At 40.8% G+C, this 23,750-nt stretch overlaps 1 long non-coding RNA gene across 1 annotated transcript; it reads right to left on the bottom strand.

Annotated features, from left to right (window-relative positions):
• Positions 1–2,173: 2,173 nt before the first annotated feature.
• LOC150011186 (uncharacterized) lies at positions 2,174–5,831 on the bottom strand. Its single transcript, XR_016510646.1, has 3 exons — positions 5,665–5,831; positions 3,479–3,553; positions 2,174–2,339 (listed from the first exon to the last, which is right to left on the bottom strand). It is a non-coding gene; the product is annotated as an uncharacterized LOC150011186 (long non-coding RNA).
• Positions 5,832–23,750: the final 17,919 nt, after the last annotated feature.

Genomic DNA, 23,750 nt, shown 5'->3' with positions numbered 1-23,750 from the left:
TGTACCTGTTGGCCACCTGTAAGACTTCTTTGGAGAAATGTCAGTTCAGTTCCTCTCCCTATTTTATAATCATATATTTCTCTGTTGAATTCTATGAATTCCTTATATTTTGTGGATGTAAACCTCTTATCAGATACATGATTTACAAATATTTTCTCCCATTTTTTCAGTTACCTTTCATTTTGTTGATGGTTTCCTTTGGCTATGAAGAACCTTTTAATTTGATGTAGTTCCACTTATTTTTGTTTTGTTGTCTTTTCCTTTGGTGTCCACAGGAATATTAATTGAATGAAATAATCACAGAGGGCTGGTTTTCTTTATAAAATGGTACTTCTTCCACCACACCAGTCATAGACAGCTTCCTTCAGAGGTTAATGGAACACCTGCCAGAGATGTTGCAAAAACATCCATCGAGAAGGATGCAGGACTACATAACATTAAGTTTCTTCCAACTCCAAAATTTCTCTATCTCTGTAAAAACCTTTGACCTATCCAGAAAAGTTCCTTTTGTATCTTGCCTCTAAGTCTTGACCATTCAGAATCCCTGGATCACTTTGTCACTTGCTCAAAGTTTTTTGTTTTGTTTTTTTAATCATGAAATAGAACACATACCTAGTAGAGTGCATAAAACACAGATGCACACAATAAAGGATTATTATATAGTACTCAAGTTGCTCAGTTTTTAAATAATCTCTATTGTGATGCCAAGTAGAAAATCAGCCACCCTTAGAAATTCAGCCTCTTGAGATGGCCTAGGGAGGTTTGGCAAATTATGGCCCTTGGGCCACATATGGCCCATTGCTTGGTTTTGTAAATAGAGTTTTATGGGTACACAGTCCTGTTCATTTGTCTTCATAGTGTCTAAGGCTGCTTTTAAGCTATATCAGCAGTGTTAAGTAGTTGCAGCAGAGATAGCATGGCCTGCAAAGTTGAAAATATTTATTTCCTATATGGTCTTCTGTAGAAAAAGTTTGCCAACCCTTGTTATAAAGTCTGACTTGGAAAAACATAACCACCTCTATGCCCTGTATGGTTTTATCCTCTCAATAAAAGTAGTCTAGAAAATCTTTATTTGAGAAAAGGAAGTTAAATAATTATAACATTCAAAAATATTAAGTTCTATGACCAATTTTAATGAAATCTTGTGAATAGCCAGGAAGTAAACCCAAAGCAAATTATCTGTGAATGCTGACCTCCTTAAGGGTATGCTGAATTATATCAACAGCAATTTTTATTGCTAGAAGACTAGAGCATCCCAATACTTTTTTAGGTCACAGGGTGTAACTAATTGAATAGAAAAAGGGACTAACATCTTGAGGTTATATCCCTGAAGAAGGTAATTCCTGAAGCATATTGAGTTTTTGATTAACTTATTCCTTAGCGAGAACTTAAAAATCCAAATAGATGAAGAGACTTAGTAGCCAATAGAGCTAGTGCATATGTTGTGCTGTAACTGACATTTGGGAGGTGCATGTGCCCACTGCATTGTGGCCCCCGCCCCAGGTGCCTGGAATGAGGCTTAGTCAGACAAACCACGATGGGATGGCCATTGTCCGTCTTGCTGTTTCTTCTTCAACACAGAGTTTCAGCTTTAATTCTTTTCTATGACCATCAGTTTCCTAACAGCAAGACCAATTTAGTTTTCTATAGAGAATCTCATAAATGAAAATAAAATTAGGGAATAGCTACCTAAAGGGGAAGTATAGTTGAAGACAAATGATTGTATAAAGTTAATTTTTAAAAAAATCCAGTGTAATCTCTCCTCCAAGTTATATTTCAATCTAAAGATCTCTCATGCTTAGGCAGAGAATGAGTTATAATCTGAGAAAGCGAGGCGCAATTCAAAGCCTCCAATATCACCTTTCTCCTTCCCCCTCCAATTAAAATCAATTCTTATATATAAAACCCCCTGCTTTTCAATGCGATTTAAAGAATGCTTGTTTGGGGCTGTCTGAGTGAAAAACTGAGCACATTAAAATACAGCAGTCTTTCAAGTATACAGAGAATTAATTTTCCTTCCCCAATGGAGTAACTGCTGGAAGTGTAGGTCTTTGGAAATGTATTTCTTAAAAATGATGTGTAGAACGTGGGCAAATTTGAGATCAGGAAGAGACCTTAGATCCAAACCAAAACCCTCTCATCCAAAATAAGACTGACCCATGGGCTTGTGAGTGCACACTTTATTATTAGTTCCTTTATCAAAGCAGGGCGTGATAGTCGGCAGTGGGGTACAGGGTCCGGAGCTCAGCGTTTGTCATTGAATAGACCTGAGTCCTAGATCCAACGATTCAGAATTGTGTGACCTTGTGTTGGTGTTCTCAGAATCTTAGACGCCAGGCCTGAAAAATGAAAGTAATGCTGGTCCCCTACGTAAGTGTTGTTTTAAGTAGTAAATGAAATAATCCATATAAAAGTGTAAAGAAGCACCTGGAATGCAACAAAATACTGAGAGAAAACTGAGCACAACCTGCTCATACTTGGTAGTGGCCACTCCAGGGAGGAAGCTATGAACAACTAGTACAGACTTTTTTTTTCCCAATTGCCATTCTGACATTTTGCAGATAAGAGCTTTTTCCTTGTTAAGAGGAAAATAAATTGAGTGGCTTTCTCCCAGCTGTGTGTCTTTAAACAACTATGATTTTTTAAAAAGATTGGTCTGTACTATAACCACAGACTTTAATTGCCAATTGATTAATATGGGAAGAACTGAGACAAGGGGCCAAATGTTAACTGACAATAATAGTTAACACTTAATGAGTGCTTACTATGTGCCGGGGGCTCTTCCTTCATGAATTTGTGCCCTTAATCCTCATAACACCTTAGAAAGTAGCAGTATTATTTCCATTTTCCAAGAGGGGACGTGGAGGCACTGAGAGGTAAAGGAACCTGTCCGGGTTACGCAGCCAGGAACAGGTAAACCTGGGACTCCAGGCCCTGCAGTGTGGCTCCCAAGCCTGTTCTGGGCATGTCCCTGGGTCCCAGAGGCTCAGACTGCCCCGGCCTGCTCTGGGTGGTGAGTGCAGTGGTTGCTGGAAGTGACGCAGTCAGAACCGACTGCTGACAGCCCCCCTGCAGTGATCTGGACCCAAGCCAGAGCTCAGGGAAGTTACTGGTTTGGTTCAAAACCACCCCGGGGATTCAACACCAGAAATGCCCCAGGGCCTGGGAAGATGTCTTTTCTTTCTACAGCTCTCATTGCAAGAGCCAAGGGGTACAGGCTCTGGTATAATTGCTGGAATCTATTGATGAAATACTTTTTTGTGTTCCTTGTTTGAACAAGAGTTAGTTTTTTAATGTGAAGGGGCTACATGACTTTGTTGTAAAAAAAGAATAGTAGCCTTTAAGAGCTGGGTTTAAGGATTAATTCAATTAAATTAAGATTTAAAAAATCCCCCTCATTGTTGCCCCCCACGCCCCACTGCTCATTGGACTTTTGCTTCTATTTCTTTTACAGAGATCAAAAAAGAAAAGTAGATACCTTCCAGATAATCCTTGACCTTCTCTTTTTCTTTGAAGGTAACTTTCTCTTGCAGATAACATATTGAAGGACTGCCTGGGGATGAGAGGCCAGTGAGAAAGAAGGATATGTATGAGGGAAAATAGGCAGGTATTGGTATTTAACTTGTAGGGGCATGTTTCCCACAGGTTTTAGGTAGGGCACATAGGTATTCAATCCGGTTTTAGTTATAAGGCACCTGTAAAACAAGCCAGTCTTCATTTTTACAGGTAAGGGCGATGAGAAAGCAATTTAGTGACAAAGTGAGGACTAGAAACCAGGTCTCCAGATTCCTATGGCCCTATTAAAATTCTGAACCAGCTGCTGGGAAGAGCAAAATGCCACAAGAAAGAGGGGTTGTCCCTAGACTGGCAGATGCAGCCCTAACATTCAGTTTCCCTAATTTGGGGGTTTTCCTTAAAGAGATTCCATAAATTGGAAGACTCTTTCTAAGTTCTATGTGGGGAAAAGAAAAAGTTGCCTCTCTTGCATATACAATTTGGCAATAATTGGTGCCATTATTTTGTAATATTATTGGAATTTAGATTTATAAATGTAATCCCTATCTTTCCACTCCCTTCCACAAAAATGACTCTTAATATCTATAAAGATTCTTTTCCAACCTTTTATCTATACTAATATTCCCTGTCCAGCAATTGTGATTTACTTCCTTAATATTCACTTCTGATCAGAAATATTCTCACACTGGCATTGCATTGTGAGTTTCTCTCATTGGCTTCAGAAGACAATGCTTAAAATTTTTGAAAATGCCCTTTGGAGAGCTTTTATTTCCTGGAAATTTTATTATAAAAGTTTAAAAACAATGTAGGGATGTAGGAAGATTTTTACAGTGAACAGCCACCACCCAGATCTTCCACTAGCACATATCTAGTTGGGTTGGCCAAAAAGTTTGTTTTTTTCCGTAAAATAAAAGACATTTTTCATTTCCACCAATAACTTTATTGATTTGGGTATTCTAAGGATGTTGGCTATCTCCTGCATGGTAGAATGTTGATGGTTCTCAAGTAATGTCTCGATTTGACCATTATCAGCGTCAGCTGGTCTACCTGACCATGGAGCATTGTCCAGTGAGAAATCTCCTGCATACAACTTCACAAACCACTTCTGACATATTTGATTGGTCACAGCATCTCCTCCATACACTGCACAAATCTTTTTTTGTGGTTTCAGTCCCATTTTTACCCTTCTTGAGATAATAAAGCATAATATGCCAGAAATGTTGCTTATTTTCTTCCATCTTCACTATTAAAATGGCTACACAATTTTGATAAGTTTTTTTAAATGCATGCTGATATGACAGCTGTCATAATACAATCTAACAAAACTGTTTTGAATGAAATTAAAGACAACTAAGAGCTACCAGAGCCATCTTAGGGAAAAAACAAACAAACTTTTTGGCCCACCCAATAGTTACCTATCCATCAGTTGGGAAGCCTTTAAAAATACACACATATCCTTGTTGGGACTTTTGTGCTTGCAAAAGACTATTTGTCTTTGCCATTCACTACACATTAATATTTAGTATATTAAAATTATAAATTCAAAAACCTACTTTTTCCTTAAGTTTTTAGGTTTAATCCCCAAACAGTGTTCAGTTCTAAACTTATCAGTGTTAACAGTCACAAGGAATCTGGTGACTGTCTGGCCTCATTTAATTAATCCTCCTAAACATTTTAATGCATTAATAATTGTAATACCCTGTTATCTTTTTAAGACTTAATTTGCTTATCTAACAAACATTTCCTAATTTTTATAAATCTAATAAAGTAAGTACATAAATGTGGTGAAACTTAAGTTCTCCTAAGCATTCAAATATTGTGACAAACCTAGCAAAGTCCTACTGTAACTTTTAACTTGAAATCACAAGTCTGTTACTCAATCACCTAAGTTGCATGGGAATCACAACAATCATCTGCTAGCTAATCCACTGCACCAATTTCTCTTAAATATTATGAACTCTTTAAATACCAAACACAAAGCTATTGATGTGACAGATATGATTTATAACGTTATTTCCAGGTATAATATATCTTAAGTTCTCTCTGGCTTAACAGGTATTTTTACCCACCAAGAAAGGAATTCTGCCATCAACCATGTTGCTAGTACTTGAGGCTGGAGGTGCAGATGTCCAGGTGGATTTTTCTTACCTCGTGAGGGACACATAGATTTCTCTTCCATAGTTGTTGTATCAGTGAGGTCTCCAAATCCGCATGGAATGGTTTTATGGTCCTCACCTTTTGGATTCTGTTTATATCTTCTGTCGTCTGATTAGGTCTCTAATCATCCACCGGGGTTGCTTCATTGCTCGACTAGATTTAACTAATCTATTTATTTCCTGATAGTATTCTGTTTTTTTCCTGATCACAACATTTGTAGCTATTTAAATAATATCTGATTGTATTCTATGCATTTTTATAGTTCTGCTGACATAGTCTCTAATTCTACTGACAGTGGATTATTGTTTTGCTATGAAGGATCCTTTTATGACTTTTGGAAGACTGTGAAAAAAGCAGTATTTAATAAACAATAATCAGTGGTGACTTTCTTTTGGCTAACCAAAGACCAATTTGACTTCTTATTAGAGCTTCCACTCTGCATGAAATCAATCAGTGCTATAAAATGGGTTGATAGATATTCCAACCAAAGCAAAGAAATCATTTCTGTTTGAGTGCAGGCTGATCAGTGCAAACACATACTCTCTGTTAGGCTAATTAGCAAACTGGAAGTAGTTCCTGAGACCCTCGGTGTTTCTTCTGTAGATATCAGATGGGAGACCACAACTCAATCTTATCATTCATCTGTCTTCCCTCCTTTCTCAATGGCTGGGCTGTACACTCTTTCCATCTTTTGGGGATATTTTAAAGGAGGACTCTACTTTCTCTGTCTCTGATTTCCACCTTTCACTATTCTCTTTGGCTCCACAAGCATCTTGCTTAGGTTAAAGAAACTCATGATTGACTTTGTTTTCCCATCTTATAATAGTCTGACTTCCATCCTTCCAGTTACCATTAAACTTTTTGAATGTAGCCCATAGAAAGTACCTATTCTTTCTCCTTTTACTACCAAAAGGTGTAGCTTCTACACCTCTTCCCAATTTGCCCTATTCAAGGTCACCTGCTTATAGTTCAACACCATGGATTCCTCTGGGCATTTTCTAGTCTACCCTTATTTTTTTGATCCACTTATTTGGCTTTTGTGTCATCGGCTTCTTTTCTGTTTTATCTGACCAGTCCTTATTCATGTTCTCTAACTCCTTTTTCCATAGAAGCTATAGGGGCATAATGAGGAGCACAGATTTTGGAGTTAGGTAGGCTTGGCTTTGAACCTCAACTCTGTCATCATCAGCTAAGTGACCTTGGGCAGTGCTTAACTTTGAGCTTCAGTTTCTTCATCTGTAAAATGGGGGTAATAATACCTCTCTTCTAAGTTGTATGGATTAAAAGCACATGTGTTTATTAGATTCCAGGTATAAGTGAGGTTCTATGTTATTTTTCTTTTGCTGACTGGCTTATTTCACTTAGCATGATAGTCTCCAGTTCTATCCATGCTGTCACAAAGGGTATCACAAAATATACTAATGAGAAAAATAGAACCAGAGGCATGGAATCACAGAACAGACAGCTGTAGGGGGGCGGGGAGGAGAGGGCGGGGGGAATGCTGGAAGAAAGGGAAAGGGATTAGTCAAAGAACATGTATGAATAACTCATGGACATGGACAATGGAGAGGGGATTGACTGTGGGCTAGAGGGGTGGGCTGGGTGGAGGGGGGCAAAAGGGAAAAAAGTAGGACAGCTGTAATAGAATAAACAATAAAGAATAAAGTAGAAAAAATGTAGAACCTAACAAAATGCACATTAAAGTTTTTTTTTTTAAGTACATGTGTGTATAGTGTCTGATATGGTGGCTGGCATTTTATTGACTCTTGTCTTTGTAGTTGTGGTAATATGGCTATTATGCAAGGTTTACTGAGGCATCCTGTTTTCCTCTGAAGCAGCCAGCTTTCATTCTGTGCGGTGATTCCACAATTTGTGTCAAGTCCCTATTTTCCAACCTCCAGAGTCATGTTTTTACCAATGTGCTAATTTTCTTCAGCCGGATGCCCCATGTAATCCAAGATTCAACATTAGTCAAGCAGTACTCAGCCAGGGATTACTTCTTTGGTTAACAGAATGTCAATCTTCACAGCAGCTCTGAGGTTGCGGGTTCCCTCCCTCCCTCCTTCCTTCTCTCCCTCCTTCCCTCTCTCCCTTGTTTCCATCAGCCTGGTGTGCACTGAGCACTCTGTTATGGGCTGTTCACTGCTCTCTGCACTGAGGGTGCAACAGACAGCAAAGTAAGCCAGCGTGAAGCCTGAAGAGAGGGTCAGTTTTTTTAAAAAAAATTATTTACTTGTTTGTTTATTTACTTTTAGAGAGAGGGGAAAGGAGAAAGAGAGGGAGAGAAACATCACTGTGTGGTTGCCTCTCACTCGCGGCCCCAACTGGGGACCTGACGTGCAACCTAGTCATGTGTCCTTACTGGGAATCGAACCAGCGACACTTGGCTCACAGGCCGATGCTCAATCCACTGAGCCACAGCAGCCAGGGTTGAGAGGGTCACTTTTAAATAAGTGTGATGGGTTTTGTGATGGCGGAGGGAGCGTTTCAGAGCGCGCCAGCAGAAGTGGGATGGAGTAGTAGGCCAAGTTTAAGTTTCTTTCACCCCATCCCGTTTCCAATAGATCATGTAAATTCTACTTATGAAATAACTTATTTCCTTCTCTTCTTCTTATTCCCATGACACATGTTTCATTCAGTCCAACTATTCCAGGCACACTAGCTTTGTCTGGGAGTTTTCCAGATCTGTTTCTGGTTCACCTGTCTCCTCTCCCATCTTCTAAGCAGCTGCCAAGGTCACTTCCTGAAGCACACATCTCTCTCCCTGCTTAAAATTCTTTATTGCCTATACCAGTCAGCGTTCTGTGGAGGTAACAGAGGCCACTCTTAAGTATTTTAATCAGGAAAGGATCTAACCTGGGCGGGGGGTTTGGGGATTCAACAATCAGAGGAGGGGTGGAAAAGCAGGCACAAGAAAAAGGGTCTATCTCTTAGGTCTCTATTAGAAGTCTGGAGTTCAAGAACTTCCAGTCAGACCTGTGATTCATGAATCAGGAAGCCAATGATGCTCCTCAACTGCTTGTTCTCACCCAGAACCTTGGTGCTGCAGAGAAACCTCACACCTCTGTGACCTTGCTTGTCAGAGCGGAAAGCAGCCAGAAGAGGTCAGGAATATGGTCTCTGTCACTTTCCCTTTCTGAATCTCATGCAAATGCATCAAATCAGTGGGACCAAATTCTCCTTCTGAGTCCTGGCTTCAAGGAGCCTGGGAAAGAGAGATGTTCGTTTGCTGGCCCGTGTATGGGAAGGGAGATTAAAATGGACGAGGAATCAGGGGTCAGCTCCGCTGGCATCCAAGTCACCTGGCTCTCTGCTGTGTGTGACTTTGTTACTGTTCATCGCATTTTGCTGAACTCCGTATCTTCCACCATCTATAACATCTGGCACTGGCAGGTGCTGAACATATTTGTTGAATGTATGACCGAATAAGTGAATGCACGCCTGACCCAGTTCTCTCTCACCTCCTGGCCATAACTTCAGCAGCAATGACCTTCCTGGCTGGCCCTAACTTCCTCCACCTGCTGGAACACTGCCCTTTCTCAGAGAGGCTCAGCCAAGTTGTCCCTCCTTAGACAGGAGGGTTCTCTAGAAACCCCCCACCCCATTAGTGATAGCCCCTTGTGCGTCTGTGCTAGAGCATCTCATCATCTGCCTACATTGAGTGTAGCTGTGTACTCATGTATTTTTTACCTGCCATCTTGTGAACTTCAGGGAAACAGTGACTATTTTCCTCACTAATGTGACCCCCTTTCTCAGCCCAGTTTCTCCTTTTCCCCAGACACACAACTCCAATTCTCTTCTTCTATAAAGACATTCCTTTCACTTACTCGTCTTTTCTTGCAATTGCCATTGAAATGTGATAATTTATAGGTGTACTTAAATCTTTTATGGCTGCGTTTGTCCTGTCATTATTCATGCATAGAGACAGGCACGCTTTTTAATTTTATTTTATACACACACATTTTTCTTGCTTTAGTGCTAGGTAGTTATACAACATAAGCATAAAAGGGGAGGAGCTTTAAAAGGAAAGAAGAGATTTTTTGTGTCTTTATAATTTTTTGGTGGAATTCACAATATCTTCGCAGTGCTCTGGTTTGCTAGATCCTGACAGTGGAAATGATAGCAGCAAAGTTTCAGCCACCATAAAACTCATAGTTTGAGTTCTGAGAGGTAAAAATGACCATATGATTTGTTTGTGTGTTTGTCACAGTGAATTTCTTAGACCTTTGCTTCGTGCAGGGTATAGGGAGTCCTTTCACTACTTTTTTAAAAAGCCCCTTGTTTTACAGAAGTATCTGTTTCATATGACAACTGAAACTTGTAAAAAAAAACCTACCTAGTCTACAGTGAAATTTAGATTGTTTTTTGTATTTAAATAAACTTTATTTTTAAAAATATTTTTAATTTTATTGTTGTTCAATTGCAATTGTCCCAATTTTTCCTCCATTGCTCTCCCCTGCCCGCCCCGTCCCCCGACTCCCACCATCAATCCCCACTCTGTTGTCCTTGCCCGTGGGTCCTTTATACTTGTTCCTTCCCCTTCTTTCCCTCCTTCTCCCCCTCCTCTCTCCCCTCTAATCACTGTCAGTTTGTTCCTTATTTTCATGTCTCTGGTTTTATTATGCTTCTTTGTTTGTTTTTGCTCATTAGGTTCCTGTATTAGGTGAGATCATGTGGTATTTGTCTTTTGCTGCCTGGCTTATTTCACTAAGTATAATTCTTTCTAGTTCCATCCATGTTGTCGCAAATGGCAGGAGTTCCTTCTTTCTTTCTGCTACACAGTATTCCATTGTGTAACTGTACCACAGGTTTTTGATAGACTTGATTTTTTTAGAGTAGTTTGAGGTTCTGAGCAAAAAGCACAGAGAATTCCCATACACCTCTACCCCATTATCAACATCCCCCACCAGAGTGGTACATTTGTTTTAATTGATAAACCTACATTGTCACATTTTCACTCAAAGTCCATAGTTTACATGTGGGATTACTTTTGGTGGTGTACGTTCTGTGGGTTTGGACATATGTAAAATATCATGTATCTGCCATGATAAAATCATAGAAAGTACTATAGTTTCACTGCTGTAAAATTTCCGTGTTCTTCCTGTTTATCCTTCCCTCCTCTCCCATCACCAGGCAACTGTTGATCTGTCTCCATAGTTTTGCCTTTTCTAGAATGTCATATAGTTGGAATTGTATGTATGTGGCCATTTCAAGCTGGCTTATTTCAGTTAGTAATGTACATTTGGGGTCCCCCATGTCTTTTCAGGGTTTTGATAGCTCTCCTTTCTTTTCAGCACTGAATAATATTCCATTGTCTAGATGTCCCACAGTTTATTTATCCCTTCACTTACTGAAGGACATCTTGGTTGCTTCCAAGTTTGGGCATTTATGACTAAAACTCCTATAAACATCCATGAGCAGGTTTTTGGATGGACATGAGTTCTCAGCTCCTTTGAATAAATACCAAGGAGTGCAGCTGCTGGACTGCATGGTAGGAGCCTGAGTGTATTTCACTTTGTAAGAAACTGAACTGTCTCCTAAAGTAGCTGTATGATTTTTACATTTCCACCAGTGATATAGATCTAGTTTTGTTAGAGGTCCAAGGGACTTCTTAAAAATTCATAAAGGAAAAATCCATCCTTCACAAAGGTATAGAATGGTCAGTGTATGGCCTAGTTTCATTTGACCAAAATAAAAGCATGTCACAGTCCTTTAAAAGGCTCATTCTGCTTTCTCCTCTAAGCTCAAAAAATAAAACTAAAATTTGGTTGCAGAGAAACAAGACAAAATTGTATTTTAAAAAGGAAGACTAGATCATCACGTCTGTAGCGCTGGTCTATAGTTCATCCTCCATGTGCTGCTTGGGGGTCAGCAGCTCTGGGAGAATGAGGGATGCGGGCGGATTCTGCCCTCTAGCTGACTTGGCCAGGTGTCTGCAGTCACTTGGGTGGGCTTCCAATCAATTAGGTATCCCCCATTTAGCCACACCAGGGGAGATTAGTTCTTTAGGTGCTGATGGCCATCGCATCTATGGACAGAGAAGTTTTATTCCAGTTCTTTGGATGCATCGTAGCTAATTTCCTGTGAGATGGGGGAGTGGGTGGGGAAATGGAATAATCCTCTGACTGGTGTGGAGGGTCCATTGTAAGCCCTAGGTCTTGCCAGCGGTCCTCAAGCCACACCCCTTATAATGAGCCTGTGGTGGGGGAGGGGCCCTGGGCTCCTAAGGAACACCCACAGCCCCCTGGTAGCCCCACTCTTAAGGGTGAAATTCTGCACTCAGAAAGACAGGGCTCTTCCCCCTCCACACAAATGCTGGTGAAGCGTCTCCAGGAAACCCCTTCTGCCTGAGAAAATCGATATCCTTTCCTCTGCCAGGCAATTCAAAATAGAAAGTATGTTTGGAATACTTTATTTTCCCTAAGTTGTCTCAATTAGCTGGGTTACCATTTAAAAGCTGGTAGTTTCAGAGGATGAATCTTTGTGGAGCAAATTAATACTTGTGGTGTTTTATAATCTCAAGGAGAAAGAGAATTTTTAGATATTGCTTTTTAAAAAATGAGCTAATTAGAAATCAGTTCAGGTGAATTTCTAAATTCCTTGAACTGAAGGAATTTTTTGCCAGTCCTATTAAAAACAATTCCAAAATTATGCACTGAGCACCCATATGTGCCAGGTGTTGTGATAAGCTGAGAAGTTAGAAAGACAGGTAAGGTACTCTACCATCCCTCAGGGAATAAGGTCTTGTATGAGAGCCAGATACACAGGGAAGCCTAGACTTGCTATAACCACTTATTTGAGTGTCTCCAGGGAGAGTTTGTTTCTGGGGATACAATGATGAATAAAACTCAGGACTAGAACTTTCCACATAATAAGACAGTTATAATACGGGGTGATCAGTGCCATACCTTGGAGGTGGTTAGCTCTGTCAGAGTGTAGAGTGTGAGAGTCAAGGAATGCTTCCAAGGGGATGGAGCTGCTTGAATTGAGTCTTGGAGAATAAGAGTTCAGAGGAAGAAGGCAGGGATAAGAAATTCTAAGTAATGGAAAAGCTTAGGCCAGGACCCTGAAATTAGTGAGTTCTGAGTATTAGGACATGCATGAATGGGAGGATCCAAGCAGGGTGTAATGGAGACCAGTCACAGGGACTGTCATGATAGGTTAAGGGGTACCCTTCCTCCTGCACATGGTAAGGAGCAGAAGAGAGTTGCCAATGGGAGAGGACATGATGGTGCTTTCATTTAAAAATCCTTGGCTCTCTGGGAAAGATGGATCGGACAGAGTGAGTTTCGAGGTACGGAGTTGGCCTCTGGGACTGTCTCATTATTAGCCCAGGGAGAATTGGTGGCTAGACTGAGGCAGTGGCAGTGGGGAGCTGATGGAAGGAAGAAAGAAATGTTCAGGAGGTAACATTGACAGGATGCGTTAAAGTAAGGAGGACGCTGACATTTCTAGGTATCTGATACAGTGGCCCAAAAGTCTTTTATGTAAGAGTTCAAGAAATGTCATTTTCCTTGGGCAACAGAGTAGATGGTGATGCTCCTAAACAGAAAAAAAAGGAAGCCAGAGGAAGAGCAGACTTGGGAGAAAAAGATGTGTCTGATGCTAGGTCTAGGATGTTTATTCTTTCTTTAAAAAACTAACCTGTTTGTTTTTTCCTGCCAATGACAAATTCCTAGGCCTATTTGATAGACTGGCATGCTATTGCTAATTGAAAATACTCTAATTGAAAACTGTGTCCTTCCAGATGACCATTGGAAAGTAACCTTCATACATTATAAAGGATTGCCATGGTTATTTATTTATCAGGCCCCCTCCCAGCTGGGCTAATCAGAAAACAGGGTTACTATGGTCAGGCTTGGGAGGATTTCTGGGTCTCACCTTCAAGACAGCTCCCTGGGGGGAAATTGTGTAGATTCCTGGGCTCTTGATCTTCTGAAACCATTTGTTCGAGTTGATGCTTCAGAGATCAAGGATCTTGTCAGTTTCTTCTCAGGATTAGCTTGGTACAGAGCAATTTTAACTCAAAACGTGAAATAAAGCTCAAGTAAACTTCTTGATTTATTAAATAAGCATAATTTACCATATTGCTCAGTACTTCAGTTCCACAGGGAGGGTCAGCGTGCCATTCTTGGTAATTTCTGTTTCTAACGGGGGCAGGAGTTTGCGATTACTTGTAGGTACTCCTTGTCCCTGGATAACATTTTTAATGTCTGTTAATGAGTGTTACACATTATCAAATATCTATATAAACCTGAACATTGATATAAATGACTTCCAAGCTTTCATTCCCTCTCAGTAGTCAAGGATAATTGGGACTTCGTGCAAATTAAAGAACACAGTAACAACTGTTAAAACTTTGATCATTCTATAAATAGTCATGAAATGTCTATCAATAATATATTATGTTCTGGACACTATTTTAGTTGCTAGGCACACATTAAGAAGCACACACACACACAAAGAGTCATGACTGACAGGAGCATACATTGTACTGCAAAGGACAAATGTTAAACAGACAAAGAAATAAAATGGTTACAGAGATCAATGTTATAAGAAGAATGAAGAAAGTAGTAGTGTGCTGGAAAATGACCGATGGGGTCTAGGAAGCCTTCCTGACATGGCCATGCCAGGATCTAAGGAAAAGCGTAGGGCAGAGGACACACAGACACAGACCTGGGGTGGCCATGAGCTCTTTGAGTTCAAGAGACAGAAGGAGGCCCATGGTTGGAGGGTATTGTAGATATTGGTGAGTTAGGGAGAGATGGCTACCTAAATGGAAAATGGAAGTAACCAGGTCTCAGAGACTAGGTCTCTATAGCTAGGAAGCAGCAGAGCTAGGACCTAAGTCAGGGTCTTCCGACTTTTCCACCCCCTCTAACTGCAGACAGCAGAACTGAAGCAAGGTGATTGGAACGACTAAAAGCTGAGGCATGGAACACCTAGGCTGGCTTTAACAAGTTGTGTGGTGGCTTTGATGGGACGTTACCAATGATAATTATCAAACAATTACAACAGTGGCAGTAACTATGCCAACACCACATACTTTTATAGTTTGTAAGTTATTTTACCTTGCAGTTCTTCATTTGTAGCACAGAAGAGCCCTCAAATGTAAGCAGGACAGGTTTTATTCTTCTCACTTAGGTTGAGAGAGGACCTGAGGTGACACGGGGAACAGGGCTGGAACGTGGCTCTCCTGGTTCTAACCCAGGCTCTCTCTTTAAACCACAGAAACTCCTGATTGAAGGAGGAGATACATATGGCTCATAAGCTGGTAGTCCTCCTGACTTCCAGAGACAAATTTGTAGTTTTCTCAAAGTGCTTTTGACTGAAGAAGAGGCATAAAAAATGGACTCACTCATCATGTATTTACTAAGCAACTACTGAGTGCTAGACACCTGGAATATCAAAGGATCCCAATTAAATAGATTGAAAGGTACTCACTTAGCGTAGTGTTATTTGTCCTATAATACAAGACAAGAAAAATGCTATAGGAATACAGAGGAAGACGTGATTAAGTACCTTGGGGAATTGGGGGAAGGCCTCACCGAGAAGATGACAGCAAAACTGGGCCTTGAAGGATGAGTAGTAGGATTTCTCCAAGGAGAAAAGTGAGGAAGGTTATTCTAGGAAAAAGAGATTATGACAATAAAAGAATAATGTTGTCTGTGGGGAATAGTAAGTAATTGTGTGTTTGGAGAGCATGGGGCGTATAGGAAGTAATGGTGGGAAATGCGGGGGTTTGAGGGGGTAGGCTGAAGTCTCATTGTGGGGCGCCTTGAATGCCAGGCTCAGGAGGTTCTGTGCTTGGCCTTACCCTGCCTGGTTTGTTAGCAAGGGATTGGCATCATTATGTTTGCTGTGTTTTAGAAAGCAGATGCTGTCGGAAAGGGGAGGCTGGATTGAAACAGGGGAAAGGATAGAAGCTGCTGTAATAGTTTAGGAGAAAAAAACAAGGCCCTGAATTGATTCTAATACCCAATTACGTCTTGAGGAGAAATGCGGTGAGAACACTGATGAAACTTAAGGACCAGCTGAATGTAGAGACATACTAGCTGGATTTTGGGTGTACCGTACACACTCGTTTTCCATTTATACACACGCACATACACATGGGTGCCTGCTCCTTATTGTGGCTTCCCCAGACTCAGCCCAATTTCTCCCTGACTCTTCAAGCCAGTGATTGATTTACTTTTCTATCCTCAAAACAGCAGAAGAAAAAGTTACAGGTCTGTGTTCTTATGGATTCTTTCTGTATGATTTGATCTTTGCTGGTCCCATAGGAATCTTTGGGCTGAGAAATGCTGAGAGCAAACGAATTTTTGAAGACGTGAACGCTATGACTCTATTCATGTGCTACAGGTTATTTACCTTTTATGTATTTGGAACTGTTGTTGCATATTTCAGATCCTGCCTACTAAGCATTCTAGGGAAATCATTCTCAGCAAGCGACCTCTGGTAGAGAAACAGTACTCTCTCCATTTTAGTCCTGCTGAAGACTGAAGGAGAATTCATGTGTTAAATAAGGGACTACAATACTTACATCAGATCCCACACTTTTCTGGGATATTCTTTTATTCTGCTTTTCTAGTAATTGAGGACCTCTCATCCTGGCTTTAAAATGTCACGTAAGGTCAGAATTGGGACAAAACAAGTCAACAAATACAAATTGCTTTCTTTCTGTGAGCATTAAGAATTAATTTCTATTGCATAAAAGGGTTTACATTTAATCTGTGAGGTGAAATGCGGTTTTCTGCCTTCATATGGACTTGTCTCATTTCTACATTACCCAAATTCATGTATGCTGTGGGAATGGCCCCCAAATCATCTCGTATGTTTAGACAAAAACATTTTGGGAATCTTCTGTGGTTTAATCAATGTGTTTCCATGGAGAAGAAGAAGCATTCTGAGGCTGTTCTGGTTGTTCATACACTGGTGTTGCCCCCTGGGTAAGCTCCTTTAGCTCCCAGCCCCCAGTTACCCCAGTGTACCTAATGATACAAGTCCTAGGAGTGAGCGCTCTGAAGACTAAAAGAAATAGTGAAGCCACTAGAATCAAGTCTGGCACAAATTAAGTTTCAGTAAATAGTTGTCCTTTGGACACTGGTTTATAGAAGGCAAAAGAGAACAGCTTTCCTTTAAGGAGATTATCACTTAGTTTTGTAACCTTTGATGGCAGAATGCTGTTTAGACTTCATCGATCCTCCTACCTCCATTAACAGGTTCTGATGTCAAAAATGGCATTGCATGGCCATTTACCTGCTTGGTGATCTGGAAAATAGGTGTGTCTTTACATTTTCTCTTCAGCCTGGTTACAGAAAGTAGGCACCAGTTTAGCGTTTAAAGTCTGAGCTTGAAGAGTCCTTGACTTTCAGCCCTGGCTGGTGAGGCTCAGTTAAAGCGTCATCCCATAGACCCAGAAAGGTCACGAGTTTGATTCCCCATCAGGGCGTATGCCTGGGTAGCGGCTTCGTCCCGATAGGTGGTCGGAGCGCCTAGAATAGTCCCCGGTCGGGGCATGTATGAGAGGCAGGCGATGAATGTTTCTCTCCCTCTCTACCTCCCTTTTCCTCTAGCATGTCCTCGGGTGAGGATTAAAAAAAAGAATCCTTGTCTTTCAGCAAGCTGCTCTGAAGCACATATCCTGAAAAAAACTATCTTTTTTTCTTTTTAAGTAAATGGTAGGTATAGCTGCATAATTCAGAGAGCCTTGTAGTCTTAAAAGGCATTAAATCATGCTGCTGTAGAGTTATCGTCGGATTCACTTTTCTCCCGTTCACAGGGCCATCTAACAGTTGTTCAGAACCCATTATACACTAGGTACTGGGGTTACACCAGGGAGCAAGAGGCAGTCCCCCAAATCGTCCCAAGTTTAATTGACTCGGATAAATATTTTGTACCCTACAAAGATTAATTGGTATTTGTTGCCATCTGAAACAGAAGAGGTGCTTCTATCACCTATGGAGGAGGGAGGAATGGAGAAGTAGCCAGACTTTAAAAATTAATTACAGTTGAGTAAGTGACTGGAATGCCTCTTTTCATTGACCAGTTGTTATATAATTTAATTATTTCATCTACTGAGTAATTTGTACTTCTGCAGGTTTATCACTTTCATGCTTCATTATCACCCTGTGTATTCAAGGTATTGAATCTGTTCCATAAACAGTATTAATCTCAATTACTTTGAGAGCTTTAGATAATATTCCCTTATTAAATATATTCTTTGTTATGCTAACCATGTTTTTGCAGTGTCAAAAACTGATGATGCTGATAAAGGCAAACATTGAGTTATAAACCCTTTCCGTGTTTTAATTAGATTTAAAAACTAACTTGTGCATTTATATTCTCAAGTGGTTTTGATCATGGAAAACACCTTATTAGGCTAAATTGAAACTTTGAGTCCAAAGTCCAACCTCATGCTTTGTTTTTATCTGAGAGACATTAAAATAGCAGAACATTTTCTGTCTTGGCAAGAATCACAGTGTTGAAATTTTGAAAAAAAAAAAATCTCAATTTGTCCCTAAGACTATAAACTTCTTGAGGGAAGGGCCTGACAACTTTCACCTCTGTACCCAGACACGTAGTTGGTGCCCTTTCAATGTTTGCTCATTGAAGTTGAACTGGAATGAATACAAAGCAGAAGTTGAGACTGAGGTCCCCAGGTTTTCCTATTTAACATATATAGGGCTACTCTAACAAAGCATCCTTTCTTCATTTCAAAAATTTAATTTTATTACATGTATCTTTGATGTGGAACGTTTTTATGGCCTCCTGCTGTGACTCATTTGGGTGATGAGTTAACTGCTTCCCTGGAGCCCAGTCCTTCCTTTTAAGCTGTGACACCAGGCTCCCCAAAGTTAGCTTGCGTCTGGGTAGAGATCACAGCAAAATGTCCAAATGGTACTACATGTGGGAGGTAAAAACAGAACTAAAATTAAAAATTCCGTATCATGGAAGTCACCTGCAAAACAAACTCAGGGACATTTGTGTTTTCTTATTAACTCTTGGCTAGCACCAGGGAATTAATCTTTTCTGCAAAGAGAAAAAAGGTGACCCAGGACAATCTCTCTAAGTTTAAAAAAAAAAAAAAAGTTCTGATCTTTTTCTGTGGAGTCCAATGCGACTGACATTTAACTTTAGAACCTACTTCCCTATCTAATTTAATCGTCACCTAACTCTAAGTAATTAACATGGGCACTAAGTTTATAGGTTTAATATTAAAAATAGAACAGGGGGGGGGAATGCAAGCAGGAAGAGTGTAAAATCCTTCCTTCATCCTTTGGTCACTGCTAAGGGATTTCTTCTTTGCCTCTTCCACGAGTCTCGCTCAGAGCTTCTCAACCTTCAGTGTGCCCGTAAATCATGCTTCAGGCTTATGAACCCCAAACCACACATTCTGTGTCTTACGGATGATTTAAGAGACCTCAGAGGGAAACGTTCTCTCTTTATAAACTCATCCTGCCCAAGTATTGCCATACCCATATTATGTAAGAAAATGAATGAAACCAAGAGGCACATTTCTGGAGACCTCTGACCCCTTTTCTGTCTTCAATTTCTCATTTGTGAAACAGGGAGCCTGGTCCCTGGTCATTTCATCCGGCGCCCTGGCCATAAAGAAGCTTATGCCAACGTGCCATTGGTGTCCTCATGGAAGCGTCTCGGGGCACAGGAACACAGCTGTCTGGTCTGTGAGAGGCTGTCAGACATTATTTAGAGTGGGTTTCAAGTTGGCTTCTTGCAAGGATGCTGTGGGAAGTATAGAAAGTGTCCTGAGTGGCTGGTGTAACTAGGGGGCTTTGGCTCTTGCTTTTAACAACAAGCACCTGAGTGGAGGGCATAATGCCAGCCTTTGCAAACTTCTGTGGAGGCAGGGGGCCGTTCCGCCTCTCTCAGAACCGGCTGTCATCCGCTGCTCTCTGGTTACGCTGACACGGCCCCCTGGCTGGGCTGATTGGTCGCTGGCAGTCACTGATGTGGAATACTGATATTCCTGCTGGCAGTTCCTTCTACTCCAAAGAGGCTCCTCTGCTTCTCGCCGTCCTGACCCCAGCCTGGTGCTCAGCCTCCACAGACCTTGCCGCCCCTGCACCCGGGGGAGGACGCGTCCTGGGCGTGATGCTCAGAGGCTGGTGAAAGGCATCAGGCTGCTCTCGCTCCCGCTCGCTCTCCGGAGAGTCCTGTTGCAGACTTCGCAGGGTTTCTACAGCACAGCACAGACAAGTGAAAAGGACTTGGGTGTGCTGGTTAGATCGCCTTTCATCACTTTGCTGGCTGCATCCCCAGCCCTGCCAGGAGCTTCAGGGTGGATTGCTTCCTGCCTAAGACGCTGAGGAAGGATCCCTTCTCCTTCTGTTGACTTTCTATTTTTATGGTAAGTGCTTGCCTTGAATGAGCCGGTCTGCTGCAGTGAGCTGAGGGCTCTTGCTGGCTTCCTCTTCCTGGCTCAGCGTAGTGACCTTCTCTCTCTACGGTTCTCCTGTTTTCATGCATCCGTATCTGAGGAGCTCACTAAAATGCCAGGGATCGTTCAGCCGGATTGCTTGTGTCTTTATTTTTATTTCTGCCATAAACCCAAGCTTCTCGGCTGCGATGGAAATATAAGCACTCTCTCTTTGTCCTTGAAGCAGCAGCCGGGGGAAATGTGTTCAGGATGGTGAGCTGCAGCAGTGTGCAGGGGATCTGTGGAGGGTGACTGACAAATGTGGGCAAGATGAATTCTTGGGGTGCTGAGGGGCACTCTCTCCGAATCCAGAAGGCTTGGGGCTGTTCCACCCACGTAGTGAACTACTGCATCTTTCCGGGTAAAGAGCACATGCATGAGTTAGGTCGGAGTACGCTGTGGGCAGTGGTGCTTTATACACCTGCCCGCGGGTCCAGAATGGCCCTGGATCTTGTGGGTTTAACAACTTGGGCAGTCACATTGGCCGCGGGAGGAATCCTGCACTGGCCGACGGGGTAGACTGCATGACCTCATTGCTTCTTTCCCTGGAGTCTCAGGATGCCTGTTCTGCAAACCATTTTTTATATTCTCTTCAGAGGCTGGTGGGTCTTTGACGATAGGAACATTTTTGAGTTGACAACATAGTTTCATCCTCCCACTGGGAGATAAAATGCTTTGAGGCTGTTAGAATGGTTTGACTCTTTTTAAGAGAAAATAAGCAGGTTTCTAAGAAAGAACACAAGTGTTGCAGCATCCAGAGGCAGATCGTTTATTCCAGGGCATTACTCTTAGAATAGTGTTCTAATTATTTCACCTGGTCTCCTAAGGCTTGCTGCAGAAAGCACCAGAACTCCAAGTCCATTTCTGGCTGCCTCTTGAAGCCCAAAAGAAACCAAGAACGTTTTGGTATAGTTCTTACCTTGTGGAACAGAACCTGTGATTGAAGGAGTCTCTCTTCACAGGGACATTTTCATCTTCCTCATGTTATTTATTTATTTTTTGGTAGCAGGTGTGTTGAACTATTTTGGTCAATGCAGCATCCCGAAGAATAAACGTCACAGTTGTAATTCTGCTTAGTTCTTTTGTAGTCTTGGCCTGGAGATGGGTTACCTTTTCTGATTTTATGTGGGTTTTCTAATTCTGGTCCGTTTCACTCTAGGGAAGGTTTCCTTTCAATGCGATTCAGACTCTGGTCTATAAGATACTGTACAATACATGTGATTTATGGTGTAAGAAATGAGGAAAAAATGTGGAGTGAAATTTCTGGTCTCTCCCCCTGTTGACTAGGAGTTTGGAATGCAAAGTTCCTTAATGTCCTGCTCATTCTCACCACTTTTGTTTCCACTGTCTGTGTGGATTCTTCTTAAAATAGTGGTGATGACATCAGGCGTATGCCTTGATCCTGTTCCCTGAGTCCTAAGTAAAAACATCTGGTGTTTTATTTTTGGTGGAGGGTTCTTTGCATATATGAAAACATACACATAAAAATTTACAAATTCCTTGCTCTTTATTTAAGTGATTGTCCAGTTACAAGTAAAACTGCAATGGTTTCACAGTAACAGCAACAAATGAAGATCCTTGCAGACTGTAGTCTCTGAATTCTTAATGAATGTTTGAATTACTTTCAGCATTGTTTAGATGAACTGTTCAAATATCCACTCTTTTTTACCTGGATTATGGTTCCTAGCAAGAAAGTGCTTTGACTGGCAGACTTCTCTGTTCCTCTGATGATTTTTTTAATGTTTAGTTCTTTACTTTCATCCTTGATGGTGTTTTCTTACTTTGCCTAATTTTTTTTTTTTTAATGTCCAGTCGCAAGGATTTTTATCAGGTGCCTGGCAACTCAACTTGAAATATTCATCAACTTGGATGCCATGGAACTAGAGGCTGTATTTGCAGGCAATTTCAGATGCATTTAGAAAAGACTTTGTTTCAGTTAGTGCACCTTTAGCTTTGAGATTAATTCCTAGGCTTTCTTTATTTTGCTGAACAATGTTTATGCAATCAGAATTGCATACACATATACGCAAGCATATACACAAATGTACTGTTTACTTCTGACTGTTACGTGTTCATATTTTTAATAGTTGTAACATGCCCATTTAGAGAATGGAAGAATCCCTCAGATACTGAGATATTGCTTAGTATCTTCTATTCTTTATCTAGCTAGCTTTTTAAAAAAATGTTTTAGGGGTTTCCCCACTTACTCCCTCCCCCACACATAACACCTTTGGGACTTACTTTGAATTGGTAAGAGTTCATCCTTCAGCCTTTCCTCATCTCACAGCATGGTGTCACAGTAATTCCTTTGCAGGGTCTCCAAAGGCAGCATAGAAAACTACTGCAGGAAAAATGGATAAAAGCAGTACCAAGTAGAACTGTTAGCCTCTTGGTGTGATGAAGTCACCACAACATTTTTATTTGTGTGTGCTCATTTAACTGCTGTGCCTTGCAACTGATTTTGCTTGCAACCCTAGCCAACTGAAAAATTTGAAATGGATCTGGAATCAACTAGGCTGGCGTCAATGCAATTATTTATTTTTCCATCTCTTAATTACAATCATCAGTGAAACAGTGCTCTTACTCTGTTTCTTTTTGTTGTTGTTTTAATTGGAAACCTGCACCTTATATTGCAAGTCAGTGCTTTCTGTTTTTATCCTCTTGCCTTCTGCATTCTCTTTCCCACTTTTGCTTTATCTATGTTTCCATATGTAAATACACATATGGGTACATATAAAAACTCAGTGAAAATTGTTTGGTGATTAATGAAGGGTTGGTTTTAGCTTCTCTTTTAGTAACCAAACTTCAGTGTTCAACCTGTATTCATGTAACTGAAAGAAGAAATCACTTCCATTAATGTAAATATAACATCATGCTTCTGCAGACCTTCTCGTTATTGAAACTATTTTCCATAGTTGATTACCAGGACCAGAAATAGTATCAGTTTTGCATTTTAATCAATGACATTCTGGCTCTATCTAGGTTGAACTGCCCTTAAACCTTGACATGCTTACTATCTAAATGGTCTTTGTGTTAAGAGGGGGAATTTATGGGTGATATCAAGTAAAATCATTTGATTATGGGATACAACCCCTGTCTGGGAATTGAATGAACAGTATCATTAAGGATGCTGGCTCAATTTTTCTGTTGCTTTTCCCAATGTAATTAACTCAATATATTACCTCTACCATTTCTCCATGAGCTCTTTTTTTACAGAGTAAAATGAGTAATACACAGCACTCACATAAATCTGCTTAGAGGGAGGACCATTTTTTAACAGATTAAAAACCACTTCTAACACCAACTCTGGTGATCTACTTCAAAAGGAACCTGCCATTCAACTGGCAACCCAGACAGATTGTATAAGATAGGAGACATGCTTCATGAACTGTGTTTAGTACTGCATTTTGATCCATGTCTCCTTACTGAATTCATTTAGGACTGTAGTCACTAGATCAGCTTTGCAAAAAAGAACTCATGTCCTCACTTGTACAATAACCTAGCCAGGCTGTCATAAATGTTTATGTTGCAAATTATATCTCTTGGGTGGTAGAGGGAGATGGCAGAATTTTGGAGGAGAACCAAATCATAGCCCCAAAATAATGCAAGATGAAAGGGGAAAGTTCTTTTCTGCATT

This window comes from Furipterus horrens, unplaced genomic scaffold (genome assembly GCF_987537825.1).
Source record: "Furipterus horrens unplaced genomic scaffold, mFurHor1.1.pri manual_scaffold_4, whole genome shotgun sequence".
Classification (NCBI taxonomy): Eukaryota; Metazoa; Chordata; class Mammalia; order Chiroptera; family Furipteridae; genus Furipterus; species Furipterus horrens.
This window is presented reverse-complemented; position numbering and strand designations above follow the sequence as displayed.